The sequence below is a fragment of the Pleurodeles waltl genome, unplaced genomic scaffold, assembly GCF_031143425.1.
Source record: "Pleurodeles waltl isolate 20211129_DDA unplaced genomic scaffold, aPleWal1.hap1.20221129 scaffold_320, whole genome shotgun sequence".
Taxonomy (NCBI): Eukaryota; Metazoa; Chordata; class Amphibia; order Caudata; family Salamandridae; genus Pleurodeles; species Pleurodeles waltl.
The window spans coordinates 77,146-93,235 of NW_027150026.1; the positions used below are offsets into that span (position 1 = coordinate 77,146).

A 16,090-nucleotide genomic window follows, 5' to 3' on the forward strand; every position below is an offset into this window, starting at 1 on the left:
AAAGTGTCATAACTGCATTCTTTTACAACCTCCTTTTTGCTTTTCTCTGGCCAGGAACATGAACTTTATAATAGTGCCTTTGAGTCACGTCAGTATGCAGGTATGGACCGAGTGTATTTTTTGCAGTAGAACGGATAGGCAAAGATGGGAAGGCAGTGGAGCAGAGTGAACTGAGGGAAAGAAAAAGACTGCTGTGAGAGTGAGAACCTCAGCTTAAGTGGCAGCCACCCCTCGTGAGTAGTCGTGGCCGAGTGGTTAAGGCGATGGACTTGAAATCCATTGGGGTGTCCCCGCGCAGGTTCAAATCCTGCCGACTACGTCGGTGCTCTTTCACAATGATGTGTTAGGTTTTTCCTTGGATGCCTCCTTTCCCAGGAATAAGCATGTATTATTCAACAACGTTGAGAGCACAGGTAAAACAAAGACAAGAATGTGAAACAATGCACTGTGCAATGCCAGCATGAAAACTCTCAAGGAGTACGCTGCCCAGGCCTACAGCTTCTCAGACACTGTGTCTGTCTATTTTGGGGAGCTGCAGAGAAGCCTTGCCTGTGCTTTTCGAGCCTGCTGTCTGGGGTGAGTGCCTGGATAAATTGTTTTTGGGAAGGACAAGGCATCTAGCTCCTCTACAGGGGTCAATTTAGGAGGTTGGTGGGAAGCACAGGAAGGGGCAGGAAGGAAGCTCTCTGCTGTTGCTTCTCGGCCTAGGCAGAGCTGCAGGTGTGGTTAAAAAGGATTGGCGTTTGGCCAGGTCCCAGACCACAGTGCAACCTAGGGCAACAAGAGAGGTGAGGCTACTGAGGCCCTTACCCTGAGCCTTCTGACCCCACCGCCCCTTTGGCCCCGATCGGCCACGATCGGCCAAAACCTCTCTATAAGGGCTAAAGGTGATTATTATATATGCCTGAGTAACTTAGGGTCCCTCGCATAAATGGACTCCTGCTGAAGGAGCTCGCCTTTGCTTTGGGACTGGCCCAACACGGCCTTGCTCTCCTCAACAAACCTGCCACCAGCCAGGAGGCTGAATGGCTTGCAGAAGGACACTCCCAGGTATGCCCAAGCACTTCATTTGCATAGAGACTACCCTCTCTTGGGCCCGCCTCCACTCACCTATTAAGTAATGTGGCTAGAATATCAAGACAGAAAGAGGAGCAGGGCCTGACAGCCTTTCAAAGGCTCAACTGAGGTGCTGGGCTGACGGCTGGGATCACCAAAGCCTGGGATGACTCCAATATGGAAGCAGAAGCCTTAGGGCAAACAAAGGTCAGCAGTTGATGTGCTGTAAAGAAGAAGGGCTGCAGAGGGCCTCAGCAAAGCCTTCGGAATACTTGTGGATTGGCAGGAGTGCCTATATTTGTTTTTTGAGAAGCACCTTGCCAGTGCAAAGGATTGCTGAGGAAGAGGAAGGAGCAGAGCGGAATGACTGGAGCCAGTGAGGTTGCCTGTGAAGACATGAAGGGCTATGTTGAAAGGGGCACCGCTTGCAGAGCCAAGTAGTCGTTACCAAGTGGTTAAGGCGATGGACTAGATATCATTTGGCGTCTCCACGAGTATGTTCAAATCCTGCCGACTACGTCAGATGACATTTTTGGGATTCCTCTTCAGGGCCTCCTGCGTGGGAGAACAAGGGAGCAGCCTCTATGCAAAGCAGTCAGTAAAACAGAATATGAAGCAAAGACCATTAAAGCCACAGAAGAAAGATATGAACCCAGGCCAAATGCATCCTGCTCCCCCTCCCTCACCTGTCAGGCACTAGTCTGCAGAGAAACTGAACACGCCCACTCTCCTCCAAGGAGAATTCAGCTCAGGAAACGCCTAGCCACAGGCCCTAGATTGGACGAGGCACTTCTTTTCATACCTGTAAAGACCAACCCGTCTCTCTGTGGAGTCCATTCATGGCCTCCAAGACAGAAGTTTTGCCATGGTGCCTATCGTGGCTGCCATCTCCCTGACGTTAAAACTACCACCTCTTCCGGCCTGATTTTTTTCCCCCGTCTCAAAACATGAACATACAAGGAGTGCTAATTTCACATGCATGCCTGCTTTTAGCTTGAGACGCTTTAGAAAGTCTTCAGTGGAATAGGAATGATGTATAGGAGAGCAGGGAAAATGGTCCAGTGAACGGAAAGAAAAAAGACTACGGATGGAGGTAAAGTGCCCTGTTGAGCTTCACTTGTGTGGGTAGTTGTGGCCGAGTGGTTAAGGCGATGGACTAGAAATCCATTGGGGTATCCCCGCGCAGGTTCGAATCCTGCCAACTACGCTGTCCCTTTTGTGAACAGTATTTTCCCATAATTCTTTGAAATACCTTCTGGCATAAATGCGGGCTCCAAAAGCAGGACTAATAGGGTCAGCGGCCTGGGAGGGCTCAAACTTTTGCCATTGTGGCCTTCCTCTCTAGAAAAGGACTGCTTCTGTCCAGAGGCTAGACCGCCAGCAGAAATAGAAACGAGCTACGTTGAAAATGGGCCATAGCTTTAACCAAGTAGTCGTGGCCGAGTGGTTAAGGCGATGGACTTGAAATCCATTGGGGTCTCCCCGCGTAGGTTCAAATCCTGCCGACTACGTGCTACTTCACCTTTGGTGATATTTTATACTTCATATTAAATGGCATCTGCACAAGCAGGCCGAATATAGCTATCACTCTCAATAGAGCTAAGGAAGGCGAAACACTGGGCAGGGAATGGGATCAAAAGAGTGGCCGGAGAAGGCATGAGACTACCTGTCTGGCACTCCTGCCACTTGTGCACCCCAGCTGTCGAGAAGACACATGTCGAGTAATAGCCAAGGAGATTGGGAAAGAACTTCAGTTATCATCTCGCCAGTAAGTTCCATCTGAGGTATCAGATGCATGAAGGAAGTAGCCTTATTGGGGCGTCTGACAGTGTCATTATTTTCCTAAAGTGTCATAACTGCATTCTTTTACAACCTCCTTTTTGCTTTTCTCTGGCCAGGAACATGAACTTTATAATAGTGCCTTTGAGTCACGTCAGTATGCAGGTATGGACCGAGTGTATTTTTTGCAGTAGAACGGATAGGCAAAGATGGGAAGGCAGTGGAGCAGAGTGAACTGAGGGAAAGAAAAAGACTGCTGTGAGAGTGAGAACCTCAGCTTAAGTGGCAGCCACCCCTCGTGAGTAGTCGTGGCCGAGTGGTTAAGGCGATGGACTCGAAATCCATTGGGGTGTCCCCGCGCAGGTTCAAATCCTGCCGACTACGTCGGTGCTCTTTCACAATGATGTGTTAGGTTTTTCCTTGGATGCCTCCTTTCCCAGGAATAAGCATGTATTATTCAACAACGTTGAGAGCACAGGTAAAACAAAGACAAGAATGTGAAACAATGCACTGTGCAATGCCAGCATGAAAACTCTCAAGGAGTACGCTGCCCAGGCCTACAGCTTCTCAGACACTGTGTCTGTCTATTTTGGGGAGCTGCAGAGAAGCCTTGCCTGTGCTTTTCGAGCCTGCTGTCTGGGGTGAGTGCCTGGATAAATTGTTGTTGGGAAGGACAAGGCAGCTAGCTCCTCTACAGGGGTCAATTTAGGAGGTTGGTGGGAAGCACAGGAAGGGGCAGGAAGGAAGCTCTCTGCTGTTGCTTCTCGGCCTAGGCAGAGCTGCAGGTGTGGTTAAAAAGGATTGGCGTTTGGCCAGGTCCCAGACCACAGTGCAACCTAGGGCAACAAGAGAGGTGAGGCTACTGAGGCCCTTACCCTGAGCCTTCTGACCCCACCGCCCCTTTGGCCCCGATCGGCCACGATCGGCCAAAACCTCTCTATAAGGGCTAAAGGTGATTATTATATATGCCTGAGTAACTTAGGGTCACTCGCATAAATGGACTCCTGCTGAAGGAGCTCGCCTTTGCTTTGGGACTGGCCCAACACGGCCTTGCTCTCCTCAACAAACCTGCCACCAGCCAGGAGGCTGAATGGCTTGCAGAAGGACACTCCCAGGTATGCCCAAGCACTTCATTTGCATAGAGACTACCCTCTCTTGGGCCCGCCTCCACTCACCTATTAAGTAATGTGGCTAGAATATCAAGACAGAAAGAGGAGCAGGGCCTGACAGCCTTTCAAAGGCTCAACTGAGGTGCTGGGCTGACGGCTGGGATCACCAAAGCCTGGGATGACTCCAATATGGAAGCAGAAGCCTTAGGGCAAACAAAGGTCAGCAGTTGATGTGCTGTAAAGAAGAAGGGCTGCAGAGGGCCTCAGCAAAGCCTTCGGAATACTTGTGGATTGGCAGGAGTGCCTATATTTGTTTTTTGAGAAGCACCTTGCCAGTGCAAAGGATTGCTGAGGAAGAGGAAGGAGCAGAGCGGAATGACTGGAGCCAGTGAGGTTGCCTGTGAAGACATGAAGGGCTATGTTGAAAGGGGCACCGCTTGCAGAGCCAAGTAGTCGTTACCAAGTGGTTAAGGCGATGGACTAGATATCATTTGGCGTCTCCACGAGTATGTTCAAATCCTGCCGACTACGTCAGATGACATTTTTGGGATTCCTCTTCAGGGCCTCCTGCGTGGGAGAACAAGGGAGCAGCCTCTATGCAAAGCAGTCAGTAAAACAGAATATGAAGCAAAGACCATTAAAGCCACAGAAGAAAGATATGAACCCAGGCCAAATGCATCCTGCTCCCCCTCCCTCACCTGTCAGGCACTAGTCTGCAGAGAAACTGAACACGCCCACTCTCCTCCAAGGAGAATTCAGCTCAGGAAACGCCTAGCCACAGGCCCTAGATTGGACGAGGCACTTCTTTTCATACCTGTAAAGACCAACCCGTCTCTCTGTGGAGTCCATTCATGGCCTCCAAGACAGAAGTTTTGCCATGGTGCCTATCGTGGCTGCCATCTCCCTGACGTTAAAGCTACCACCTCTTCCGGCCTGATTTTTTTCCCCCGTCTCAAAACATGAACATACAAGGAGTGCTAATTTCACATGCATGCCTGCTTTTAGCTTGAGACGCTTTAGAAAGTCTTCTGTGGAATAGGAATGATGTATAGGAGAGCAGGGAAAATGGTCCAGTGAACGGAAAAAAAAAGACTACGGATGGAGGTAAAGTGCCCTGTTGAGATTCACTTGTGTGGGTAGTTGTGGCCGAGTGGTTAAGGCGATGGACTAGAAATCCATTGGGGTATCCCCGCGCAGGTTCGAATCCTGCCAACTACGCTGTCCCTTTTGTGAACAGTATTTTCCCATAATTCTTTGAAATACCTTCTGGCATAAATGCGGGCTCCAAAAGCAGGACTAATAGGGTCAGCGGCCTGGGAGGGCTCAAACTTTTGCCATTGTGGCCTTCCTCTCTAGAAAAGGACTGCTTCTGTCCAGAGGCTAGACCGCCAGCAGAAATAGAAACGAGCTACGTTGAAAATGGACCATAGCTTTAAGCAAGTAGTCGTGGCCGAGTGGTTAAGGCGATGGACTTGAAATCCATTGGGGTCTCCCCGCGTAGGTTCAAATCCTGCCGACTACGTGCTACTTCACCTTTGGTGATATTTTATACTTCATATTAAATGGCATCTGCACAAGCAGGCCGAATATAGCTATCACTCTCAATAGAGCTAAGGAAGGCGAAACACTGGGCAGGGAATGGGATCAAAAGAGTGGCCGGAGAAGGCATGAGACTACCTGTCTGGCACTCCTGCCACTTGTGCACCCCAGCTGTCGAGAAGACACATGTCGAGTAATAGCCAAGGAGATTGGGAAAGAACTTCAGTTATCATCTCGCCAGTAAGTTCCATCTGAGGTATCAGATGCATGAAGGAAGTAGCCTTATTGGGGCGTCTGACAGTGTCATTATTTTCCTAAAGTGTCATAACTGCATTCTTTTACAACCTCCTTTTTGCTTTTCTCTGGCCAGGAACATGAACTTTATAATAGTGCCTTTGAGTCACGTCAGTATGCAGGTATGGACCGAGTGTATTTTTTGCAGTAGAACGGATAGGCAAAGATGGGAAGGCAGTGGAGCAGAGTGAACTGAGGGAAAGAAAAAGACTGCTGTGAGAGTGAGAACCTCAGCTTAAGTGGCAGCCACCCCTCGTGAGTAGTCGTGGCCGAGTGGTTAAGGCGATGGACTCGAAATCCATTGGGGTGTCCCCGCGCAGGTTCAAATCCTGCCGACTACGTCGGTGCTCTTTCACAATGATGTGTTAGGTTTTTCCTTGGATGCCTCCTTTCCCAGGAATAAGCATGTATTATTCAACAACGTTGAGAGCACAGGTAAAACAAAGACAAGAATGTGAAACAATGCACTGTGCAATGCCAGCATGAAAACTCTCAAGGAGTACGCTGCCCAGGCCTACAGCTTCTCAGACACTGTATCTGTCTATTTTGGGGAGCTGCAGAGAAGCCTTGCCTGTGCTTTTCGAGCCTGCTGTCTGGGGTGAGTGCCTGGATAAATTGTTGTTGGGAAGGACAAGGCAGCTAGCTCCTCTACAGGGGTCAATTTAGGAGGTTGGTGGGAAGCACAGGAAGGGGCAGGAAGGAAGCTCTCTGCTGTTGCTTCTCGGCCTAGGCAGAGCTGCAGGTGTGGTTAAAAAGGATTGGCGTTTGGCCAGGTCCCAGACCACAGTGCAACCTAGGGCAACAAGAGAGGTGAGGCTACTGAGGCCCTTACCCTGAGCCTTCTGACCCCACCGCCCCTTTGGCCCCGATCGGCCAAAACCTCTCTATAAGGGCTAAAGGTGATTATTATATATGCCTGAGTAACTTAGGGTCCCTCGCATAAATGGACTCCTGCTGAAGGAGCTCGCCTTTGCTTTGGGACTGGCCCAACACGGCCTTGCTCTCCTCAACAAACCTGCCACCAGCCAGGAGGCTGAATGGCTTGCAGAAGGACACTCCCAGGTATGCCCAAGCACTTCATTTGCATAGAGACTACCCTCTCTTGGGCCCGCCTCCACTCACCTATTAAGTAATGTGGCTAGAATATCAAGACAGAAAGAGGAGCAGGGCCTGACAGCCTTTCAAAGGCTCAACTGAGGTGCTGGGCTGACGGCTGGGATCACCAAAGCCTGGGATGACTCCAATATGGAAGCAGAAGCCTTAGGGCAAACAAAGGTCAGCAGTTGATGTGCTGTAAAGAAGAAGGGCTGCAGAGGGCCTCAGCAAAGCCTTCGGAATACTTGTGGATTGGCAGGAGTGCCTATATTTGTTTTTTGAGAAGCACCTTGCCAGTGCAAAGGATTGCTGAGGAAGAGGAAGGAGCAGAGCGGAATGACTGGAGCCAGTGAGGTTGCCTGTGAAGACATGAAGGGCTATGTTGAAAGGGGCACCGCTTGCAGAGCCAAGTAGTCGTTACCAAGTGGTTAAGGCGATGGACTAGATATCATTTGGCGTCTCCACGAGTATGTTCAAATCCTGCCCACTACGTCAGATGACATTTTTGGGATTCCTCTTCAGGGCCTCCTGCGTGGGAGAACAAGGGAGCAGCCTCTATGCAAAGCAGTCAGTAAAACAGAATATGAAGCAAAGACCATTAAAGCCACAGAAGAAAGATATGAACCCAGGCCAAATGCATCCTGCTCCCCCTCCCTCACCTGTCAGGCACTAGTCTGCAGAGAAACTGAACACGCCCACTCTCCTCCAAGGAGAATTCAGCTCAGGAAACGCCTAGCCACAGGCCCTAGATTGGACGAGGCACTTCTTTTCATACCTGTAAAGACCAACCCGTCTCTCTGTGGAGTCCATTCATGGCCTCCAAGACAGAAGTTTTGCCATGGTGCCTATCGTGGCTGCCATCTCCCTGACGTTAAAGCTACCACCTCTTCCGGCCTGATTTTTTTCCCCCGTCTCAAAACATGAACATACAAGGAGTGCTAATTTCACATGCATGCCTGCTTTTAGCTTGAGACGCTTTAGAAAGTCTTCTGTGGAATAGGAATGATGTATAGGAGAGCAGGGAAAATGGTCCAGTGAACGGAAAGAAAAAAGACTACGGATGGAGGTAAAGTGCCCTGTTGAGATTCACTTGTGTGGGTAGTTGTGGCCGAGTGGTTAAGGCGATGGACTAGAAATCCATTGGGGTATCCCCGCGCAGGTTTGAATCCTGCCAACTACGCTGTCCCTTTTGTGAACAGTATTTTCCCATAATTCTTTGAAATACCTTCTGGCATAAATGCGGGCTCCAAAAGCAGGACTAATAGGGTCAGCGGCCTGGGAGGGCTCAAACTTTTGCCATTGTGGCCTTCCTCTCTAGAAAAGGACTGCTTCTGTCCAGAGGCTAGACCGCCAGCAGAAATAGAAACGAGCTACGTTGAAAATGGACCATAGCTTTAAGCAAGTAGTCGTGGCCGAGTGGTTAAGGCGATGGACTTGAAATCCATTGGGGTCTCCCCGCGTAGGTTCAAATCCTGCCGACTACGTGCTACTTCACCTTTGGTGATATTTTATACTTCATATTAAATGGCATCTGCACAAGCAGGCCGAATATAGCTATCACTCTCAATAGAGCTAAGGAAGGCGAAACACTGGGCAGGGAATGGGATCAAAAGAGTGGCCGGAGAAGGCATGAGACTACCTGTCTGGCACTCCTGCCACTTGTGCACCCCAGCTGTCGAGAAGACACATGTCGAGTAATAGCCAAGGAGATTGGGAAAGAACTTCAGTTATCATCTCGCCAGTAAGTTCCATCTGAGGTATCAGATGCATGAAGGAAGTAGCCTTATTGGGGCGTCTGACAGTGTCATTATTTTCCTAAAGTGTCATAACTGCATTCTTTTACAACCTCCTTTTTGCTTTTCTCTGGCCAGGAACATGAACTTTATAATAGTGCCTTTGAGTCACGTCAGTATGCAGGTATGGACCGAGTGTATTTTTTGCAGTAGAACGGATAGGCAAAGATGGGAAGGCAGTGGAGCAGAGTGAACTGAGGGAAAGAAAAAGACTGCTGTGAGAGTGAGAACCTCAGCTTAAGTGGCAGCCACCCCTCGTGAGTAGTCGTGGCCGAGTGGTTAAGGCGATGGACTCGAAATCCATTGGGGTGTCCCCGCGCAGGTTCAAATCCTGCCGACTACGTCGGTGCTCTTTCACAATGATGTGTTAGGTTTTTCCTTGGATGCCTCCTTTCCCAGGAATAAGCATGTATTATTCAACAACGTTGAGAGCACAGGTAAAACAAAGACAAGAATGTGAAACAATGCACTGTGCAATGCCAGCATGAAAACTCTCAAGGAGTACGCTGCCCAGGCCTACAGCTTCTCAGACACTGTATCTGTCTATTTTGGGGAGCTGCAGAGAAGCCTTGCCTGTGCTTTTCGAGCCTGCTGTCTGGGGTGAGTGCCTGGATAAATTGTTGTTGGGAAGGACAAGGCAGCTAGCTCCTCTACAGGGGTCAATTTAGGAGGTTGGTGGGAAGCACAGGAAGGGGCAGGAAGGAAGCTCTCTGCTGTTGCTTCTCGGCCTAGGCAGAGCTGCAGGTGTGGTTAAAAAGGATTGGCGTTTGGCCAGGTCCCAGACCACAGTGCAACCTAGGGCAACAAGAGAGGTGAGGCTACTGAGGCCCTTACCCTGAGCCTTCTGACCCCACCGCCCCTTTGGCCCCGATCGGCCAAAACCTCTCTATAAGGGCTAAAGGTGATTATTATATATGCCTGAGTAACTTAGGGTCCCTCGCATAAATGGACTCCTGCTGAAGGAGCTCGCCTTTGCTTTGGGACTGGCCCAACACGGCCTTGCTCTCCTCAACAAACCTGCCACCAGCCAGGAGGCTGAATGGCTTGCAGAAGGACACTCCCAGGTATGCCCAAGCACTTCATTTGCATAGAGACTACCCTCTCTTGGGCCCGCCTCCACTCACCTATTAAGTAATGTGGCTAGAATATCAAGACAGAAAGAGGAGCAGGGCCTGACAGCCTTTCAAAGGCTCAACTGAGGTGCTGGGCTGACGGCTGGGATCACCAAAGCCTGGGATGACTCCAATATGGAAGCAGAAGCCTTAGGGCAAACAAAGGTCAGCAGTTGATGTGCTGTAAAGAAGAAGGGCTGCAGAGGACCTCAGCAAAGCCTTCGGAATACTTGTGGATTGGCAGGAGTGCCTATATTTGTTTTTTGAGAAGCACCTTGCCAGTGCAAAGGATTGCTGAGGAAGAGGAAGGAGCAGAGCGGAATGACTGGAGCCAGTGAGGTTGCCTGTGAAGACATGAAGGGCTATGTTGAAAGGGGCACCGCTTGCAGAGCCAAGTAGTCGTTACCAAGTGGTTAAGGCGATGGACTAGATATCATTTGGCGTCTCCACGAGTATGTTCAAATCCTGCCCACTACGTCAGATGACATTTTTGGGATTCCTCTTCAGGGCCTCCTGCGTGGGAGAACAAGGGAGCAGCCTCTATGCAAAGCAGTCAGTAAAACAGAATATGAAGCAAAGACCATTAAAGCCACAGAAGAAAGATATGAACCCAGGCCAAATGCATCCTGCTCCCCCTCCCTCACCTGTCAGGCACTAGTCTGCAGAGAAACTGAACACGCCCACTCTCCTCCAAGGAGAATTCAGCTCAGGAAACGCCTAGCCACAGGCCCTAGATTGGACGAGGCACTTCTTTTCATACCTGTAAAGACCAACCCGTCTCTCTGTGGAGTCCATTCATGGCCTCCAAGACAGAAGTTTTGCCATGGTGCCTATCGTGGCTGCCATCTCCCTGACGTTAAAGCTACCACCTCTTCCGGCCTGATTTTTTTCCCCCGTCTCAAAACATGAACATACAAGGAGTGCTAATTTCACATGCATGCCTGCTTTTAGCTTGAGACGCTTTAGAAAGTCTTCTGTGGAATAGGAATGATGTATAGGAGAGCAGGGAAAATGGTCCAGTGAACGGAAAGAAAAAAGACTACGGATGGAGGTAAAGTGCCCTGTTGAGATTCACTTGTGTGGGTAGTTGTGGCCGAGTGGTTAAGGCGATGGACTAGAAATCCATTGGGGTATCCCCGCGCAGGTTCGAATCCTGCCAACTACGCTGTCCTTTTTGTGAACAGTATTTTCCCATAATTCTTTGAAATACCTACTGGCATAAATGCGGGCTCCAAAAGCAGGACTAATAGGGTCAGCGGCCTGGGAGGGCTCAAACTTTTGCCATTGTGGCCTTCCTCTCTAGAAAAGGACTGCTTCTGTCCAGAGGCTAGACCGCCAGCAGAAATAGAAACGAGCTACGTTGAAAATGGACCATAGCTTTAAGCAAGTAGTCGTGGCCGAGTGGTTAAGGCGATGGACTTGAAATCTATTGGGGTCTCCCCGCGTAGGTTCAAATCCTGCCGACTACGTGCTACTTCACCTTTGGTGATATTTTATACTTCATATTAAATGGCATCTGCACAAGCAGGCCGAATATAGCTATCACTCTCAATAGAGCTAAGGAAGGCGAAACACTGGGCAGGGAATGGGATCAAAAGAGTGGCCGGAGAAGGCATGAGACTACCTGTCTGGCACTCCTGCCACTTGTGCACCCCAGCTGTCGAGAAGACACATGTCGAGTAATAGCCAAGGAGATTGGGAAAGAACTTCAGTTATCATCTCGCCAGTAAGTTCCATCTGAGGTATCAGATGCATGAAGGAAGTAGCCTTATTGGGGCGTCTGACAGTGTCATTATTTTCCTAAAGTGTCATAACTGCATTCTTTTACAACCTCCTTTTTGCTTTTCTCTGGCCAGGAACATGAACTTTATAATAGTGCCTTTGAGTCACGTCAGTATGCAGGTATGGACCGAGTGTATTTTTTGCAGTAGAACGGATAGGCAAAGATGGGAAGGCAGTGGAGCAGAGTGAACTGAGGGAAAGAAAAAGACTGCTGTGAGAGTGAGAACCTCAGCTTAAGTGGCAGCCACCCCTCGTGAGTAGTCGTGGCCGAGTGGTTAAGGCGATGGACTCGAAATCCATTGGGGTGTCCCCGCGCAGGTTCAAATCCTGCCGACTACGTCGGTGCTCTTTCACAATGATGTGTTAGGTTTTTCCTTGGATGCCTCCTTTCCCAGGAATAAGCATGTATTATTCAACAACGTTGAGAGCACAGGTAAAACAAAGACAAGAATGTGAAACAATGCACTGTGCAATGCCAGCATGAAAACTCTCAAGGAGTACGCTGCCCAGGCCTACAGCTTCTCAGACACTGTATCTGTCTATTTTGGGGAGCTGCAGAGAAGCCTTGCCTGTGCTTTTCGAGCCTGCTGTCTGGGGTGAGTGCCTGGATAAATTGTTGTTGGGAAGGACAAGGCAGCTAGCTCCTCTACAGGGGTCAATTTAGGAGGTTGGTGGGAAGCACAGGAAGGGGCAGGAAGGAAGCTCTCTGCTGTTGCTTCTCGGCCTAGGCAGAGCTGCAGGTGTGGTTAAAAAGGATTGGCGTTTGGCCAGGTCCCAGACCACAGTGCAACCTAGGGCAACAAGAGAGGTGAGGCTACTGAGGCCCTTACCCTGAGCCTTCTGACCCCACCGCCCCTTTGGCCCCGATCGGCCAAAACCTCTCTATAAGGGCTAAAGGTGATTATTATATATGCCTGAGTAACTTAGGGTCCCTCGCATAAATGGACTCCTGCTGAAGGAGCTCGCCTTTGCTTTGGGACTGGCCCAACACGGCCTTGCTCTCCTCAACAAACCTGCCACCAGCCAGGAGGCTGAATGGCTTGCAGAAGGACACTCCCAGGTATGCCCAAGCACTTCATTTGCATAGAGACTACCCTCTCTTGGGCCCGCCTCCACTCACCTATTAAGTAATGTGGCTAGAATATCAAGACAGAAAGAGGAGCAGGGCCTGACAGCCTTTCAAAGGCTCAACTGAGGTGCTGGGCTGACGGCTGGGATCACCAAAGCCTGGGATGACTCCAATATGGAAGCAGAAGCCTTAGGGCAAACAAAGGTCAGCAGTTGATGTGCTGTAAAGAAGAAGGGCTGCAGAGGGCCTCAGCAAAGCCTTCGGAATACTTGTGGATTGGCAGGAGTGCCTATATTTGTTTTTTGAGAAGCACCTTGCCAGTGCAAAGGATTGCTGAGGAAGAGGAAGGAGCAGAGCGGAATGACTGGAGCCAGTGAGGTTGCCTGTGAAGACATGAAGGGCTATGTTGAAAGGGGCACCGCTTGCAGAGCCAAGTAGTCGTTACCAAGTGGTTAAGGCGATGGACTAGATATCATTTGGCGTCTCCACGAGTATGTTCAAATCCTGCCGACTACGTCAGATGACATTTTTGGGATTCCTCTTCAGGGCCTCCTGCGTGGGAGAACAAGGGAGCAGCCTCTATGCAAAGCAGTCAGTAAAACAGAATATGAAGCAAAGACCATTAAAGCCACAGAAGAAAGATATGAACCCAGGCCAAATGCATCCTGCTCCCCCTCCCTCACCTGTCAGGCACTAGTCTGCAGAGAAACTGAACACGCCCACTCTCCTCCAAGGAGAATTCAGCTCAGGAAACGCCTAGCCACAGGCCCTAGATTGGACGAGGCACTTCTTTTCATACCTGTAAAGACCAACCCGTCTCTCTGTGGAGTCCATTCATGGCCTCCAAGACAGAAGTTTTGCCATGGTGCCTATCGTGGCTGCCATCTCCCTGACGTTAAAGCTACCACCTCTTCCGGCCTGATTTTTTTCCCCCGTCTCAAAACATGAACATACAAGGAGTGCTAATTTCACATGCATGCCTGCTTTTAGCTTGAGACGCTTTAGAAAGTCTTCTGTGGAATAGGAATGATGTATAGGAGAGCAGGGAAAATGGTCCAGTGAACGGAAAGAAAAAAGACTACGGATGGAGGTAAAGTGCCCTGTTGAGATTCACTTGTGTGGGTAGTTGTGGCCGAGTGGTTAAGGCGATGGACTAGAAATCCATTGGGGTATCCCCGCGCAGGTTCGAATCCTGCCAACTACGCTGTCCCTTTTGTGAACAGTATTTTCCCATAATTCTTTGAAATACCTTCTGGCATAAATGCGGGCTCCAAAAGCAGGACTAATAGGGTCAGCGGCCTGGGAGGGCTCAAACTTTTGCCATTGTGGCCTTCCTCTCTAGAAAAGGACTGCTTCTGTCCAGAGGCTAGACCGCCAGCAGAAATAGAAACGAGCTACGTTGAAAATGGACCATAGCTTTAAGCAAGTAGTCGTGGCCGAGTGGTTAAGGCGATGGACTTGAAATCCATTGGGGTCTCCCCGCGTAGGTTCAAATCCTGCCGACTACGTGCTACTTCACCTTTGGTGATATTTTATACTTCATATTAAATGGCATCTGCACAAGCAGGCCGAATATAGCTATCACTCTCAATAGAGCTAAGGAAGGCGAAACACTGGGCAGGGAATGGGATCAAAAGAGTGGCCGGAGAAGGCATGAGACTACCTGTCTGGCACTCCTGCCACTTGTGCACCCCAGCTGTCGAGAAGACACATGTCGAGTAATAGCCAAGGAGATTGGGAAAGAACTTCAGTTATCATCTCGCCAGTAAGTTCCATCTGAGGTATCAGATGCATGAAGGAAGTAGCCTTATTGGGGCGTCTGACAGTGTCATTATTTTCCTAAAGTGTCATAACTGCATTCTTTTACAACCTCCTTTTTGCTTTTCTCTGGCCAGGAACATGAACTTTATAATAGTGCCTTTGAGTCACGTCAGTATGCAGGTATGGACCGAGTGTATTTTTTGCAGTAGAACGGATAGGCAAAGATGGGAAGGCAGTGGAGCAGAGTGAACTGAGGGAAAGAAAAAGACTGCTGTGAGAGTGAGAACCTCAGCTTAAGTGGCAGCCACCCCTCGTGAGTAGTCGTGGCCGAGTGGTTAAGGCGATGGACTCGAAATCCATTGGGGTGTCCCCGCGCAGGTTCAAATCCTGCCGACTACGTCGGTGCTCTTTCACAATGATGTGTTAGGTTTTTCCTTGGATGCCTCCTTTCCCAGGAATAAGCATGTATTATTCAACAACGTTGAGAGCACAGGTAAAACAAAGACAAGAATGTGAAACAATGCACTGTGCAATGCCAGCATGAAAACTCTCAAGGAGTACGCTGCCCAGGCCTACAGCTTCTCAGACACTGTATCTGTCTATTTTGGGGAGCTGCAGAGAAGCCTTGCCTGTGCTTTTCGAGCCTGCTGTCTGGGGTGAGTGCCTGGATAAATTGTTGTTGGGAAGGACAAGGCAGCTAGCTCCTCTACAGGGGTCAATTTAGGAGGTTGGTGGGAAGCACAGGAAGGGGCAGGAAGGAAGCTCTCTGCTGTTGCTTCTCGGCCTAGGCAGAGCTGCAGGTGTGGTTAAAAAGGATTGGCGTTTGGCCAGGTCCCAGACCACAGTGCAACCTAGGGCAACAAGAGAGGTGAGGCTACTGAGGCCCTTACCCTGAGCCTTCTGACCCCACCGCCCCTTTGGCCCCGATCGGCCAAAACCTCTCTATAAGGGCTAAAGGTGATTATTATATATGCCTGAGTAACTTAGGGTCCCTCGCATAAATGGACTCCTGCTGAAGGAGCTCGCCTTTGCTTTGGGACTGGCCCAACACGGCCTTGCTCTCCTCAACAAACCTGCCACCAGCCAGGAGGCTGAATGGCTTGCAGAAGGACACTCCCAGGTATGCCCAAGCACTTCATTTGCATAGAGACTACCCTCTCTTGGGCCCGCCTCCACTCACCTATTAAGTAATGTGGCTAGAATATCAAGACAGAAAGAGGAGCAGGGCCTGACAGCCTTTCAAAGGCTCAACTGAGGTGCTGGGCTGACGGCTGGGATCACCAAAGCCTGGGATGACTCCAATATGGAAGCAGAAGCCTTAGGGCAAACAAAGGTCAGCAGTTGATGTGCTGTAAAGAAGAAGGGCTGCAGAGGGCCTCAGCAAAGCCTTCGGAATACTTGTGGATTGGCAGGAGTGCCTATATTTGTTTTTTGAGAAGCACCTTGCCAGTGCAAAGGATTGCTGAGGAAGAGGAAGGAGCAGAGCGGAATGACTGGAGCCAGTGAGGTTGCCTGTGAAGACATGAAGGGCTATGTTGAAAGGGGCACCGCTTGCAGAGCCAAGTAGTCGTTACCAAGTGGTTAAGGCGATGGACTAGATATCATTTGGCGTCTCCACGAGTATGTTCAAATCCTGCCGACTACGTCAGATGACATTTTTGGGATTCCTCTTCAGGGCCTCCTGCGTGGGAGAACAAGGGA

The 16,090-nt window shown here is 49.8% G+C and overlaps 16 non-coding genes across 16 annotated transcripts; all 16 read left to right on the plus strand.

The window, feature by feature from the left end:
- The first annotated feature begins 237 nt into the window (after positions 1 to 237).
- On the plus strand, positions 238 to 319 carry TRNAS-UGA (transfer RNA serine (anticodon UGA)). Its single transcript has one exon. It is a non-coding gene; the product is annotated as a tRNA-Ser (tRNA).
- A 1,862-nt stretch (positions 320 to 2,181) lies between these two features.
- Positions 2,182 to 2,263, plus strand: TRNAS-AGA (transfer RNA serine (anticodon AGA)). Its single transcript has one exon. It is a non-coding gene; the product is annotated as a tRNA-Ser (tRNA).
- Positions 2,264 to 2,485: 222 nt separating this feature from the next.
- TRNAS-UGA (transfer RNA serine (anticodon UGA)) lies at positions 2,486 to 2,567 on the plus strand. The gene has a single exon. It is a non-coding gene; the product is annotated as a tRNA-Ser (tRNA).
- A 570-nt stretch (positions 2,568 to 3,137) lies between these two features.
- Positions 3,138 to 3,219, plus strand: TRNAS-CGA (transfer RNA serine (anticodon CGA)). Its single transcript has one exon. It is a non-coding gene; the product is annotated as a tRNA-Ser (tRNA).
- Positions 3,220 to 5,080: 1,861 nt separating this feature from the next.
- On the plus strand, positions 5,081 to 5,162 carry TRNAS-AGA (transfer RNA serine (anticodon AGA)). The gene has a single exon. It is a non-coding gene; the product is annotated as a tRNA-Ser (tRNA).
- Positions 5,163 to 5,384: 222 nt separating this feature from the next.
- TRNAS-UGA (transfer RNA serine (anticodon UGA)) lies at positions 5,385 to 5,466 on the plus strand. Its single transcript has one exon. It is a non-coding gene; the product is annotated as a tRNA-Ser (tRNA).
- A 570-nt stretch (positions 5,467 to 6,036) lies between these two features.
- On the plus strand, positions 6,037 to 6,118 carry TRNAS-CGA (transfer RNA serine (anticodon CGA)). The gene has a single exon. It is a non-coding gene; the product is annotated as a tRNA-Ser (tRNA).
- A 1,852-nt stretch (positions 6,119 to 7,970) lies between these two features.
- On the plus strand, positions 7,971 to 8,052 carry TRNAS-AGA (transfer RNA serine (anticodon AGA)). Its single transcript has one exon. It is a non-coding gene; the product is annotated as a tRNA-Ser (tRNA).
- Positions 8,053 to 8,274: 222 nt separating this feature from the next.
- On the plus strand, positions 8,275 to 8,356 carry TRNAS-UGA (transfer RNA serine (anticodon UGA)). Its single transcript has one exon. It is a non-coding gene; the product is annotated as a tRNA-Ser (tRNA).
- Positions 8,357 to 8,926: 570 nt separating this feature from the next.
- On the plus strand, positions 8,927 to 9,008 carry TRNAS-CGA (transfer RNA serine (anticodon CGA)). The gene has a single exon. It is a non-coding gene; the product is annotated as a tRNA-Ser (tRNA).
- Positions 9,009 to 10,860: 1,852 nt separating this feature from the next.
- On the plus strand, positions 10,861 to 10,942 carry TRNAS-AGA (transfer RNA serine (anticodon AGA)). Its single transcript has one exon. It is a non-coding gene; the product is annotated as a tRNA-Ser (tRNA).
- Positions 10,943 to 11,164: 222 nt separating this feature from the next.
- On the plus strand, positions 11,165 to 11,246 carry TRNAS-UGA (transfer RNA serine (anticodon UGA)). Its single transcript has one exon. It is a non-coding gene; the product is annotated as a tRNA-Ser (tRNA).
- A 570-nt stretch (positions 11,247 to 11,816) lies between these two features.
- TRNAS-CGA (transfer RNA serine (anticodon CGA)) lies at positions 11,817 to 11,898 on the plus strand. Its single transcript has one exon. It is a non-coding gene; the product is annotated as a tRNA-Ser (tRNA).
- Positions 11,899 to 13,750: 1,852 nt separating this feature from the next.
- TRNAS-AGA (transfer RNA serine (anticodon AGA)) lies at positions 13,751 to 13,832 on the plus strand. Its single transcript has one exon. It is a non-coding gene; the product is annotated as a tRNA-Ser (tRNA).
- Positions 13,833 to 14,054: 222 nt separating this feature from the next.
- Positions 14,055 to 14,136, plus strand: TRNAS-UGA (transfer RNA serine (anticodon UGA)). The gene has a single exon. It is a non-coding gene; the product is annotated as a tRNA-Ser (tRNA).
- Positions 14,137 to 14,706: 570 nt separating this feature from the next.
- Positions 14,707 to 14,788, plus strand: TRNAS-CGA (transfer RNA serine (anticodon CGA)). Its single transcript has one exon. It is a non-coding gene; the product is annotated as a tRNA-Ser (tRNA).
- The last annotated feature ends 1,302 nt before the right edge of the window (positions 14,789 to 16,090 follow it).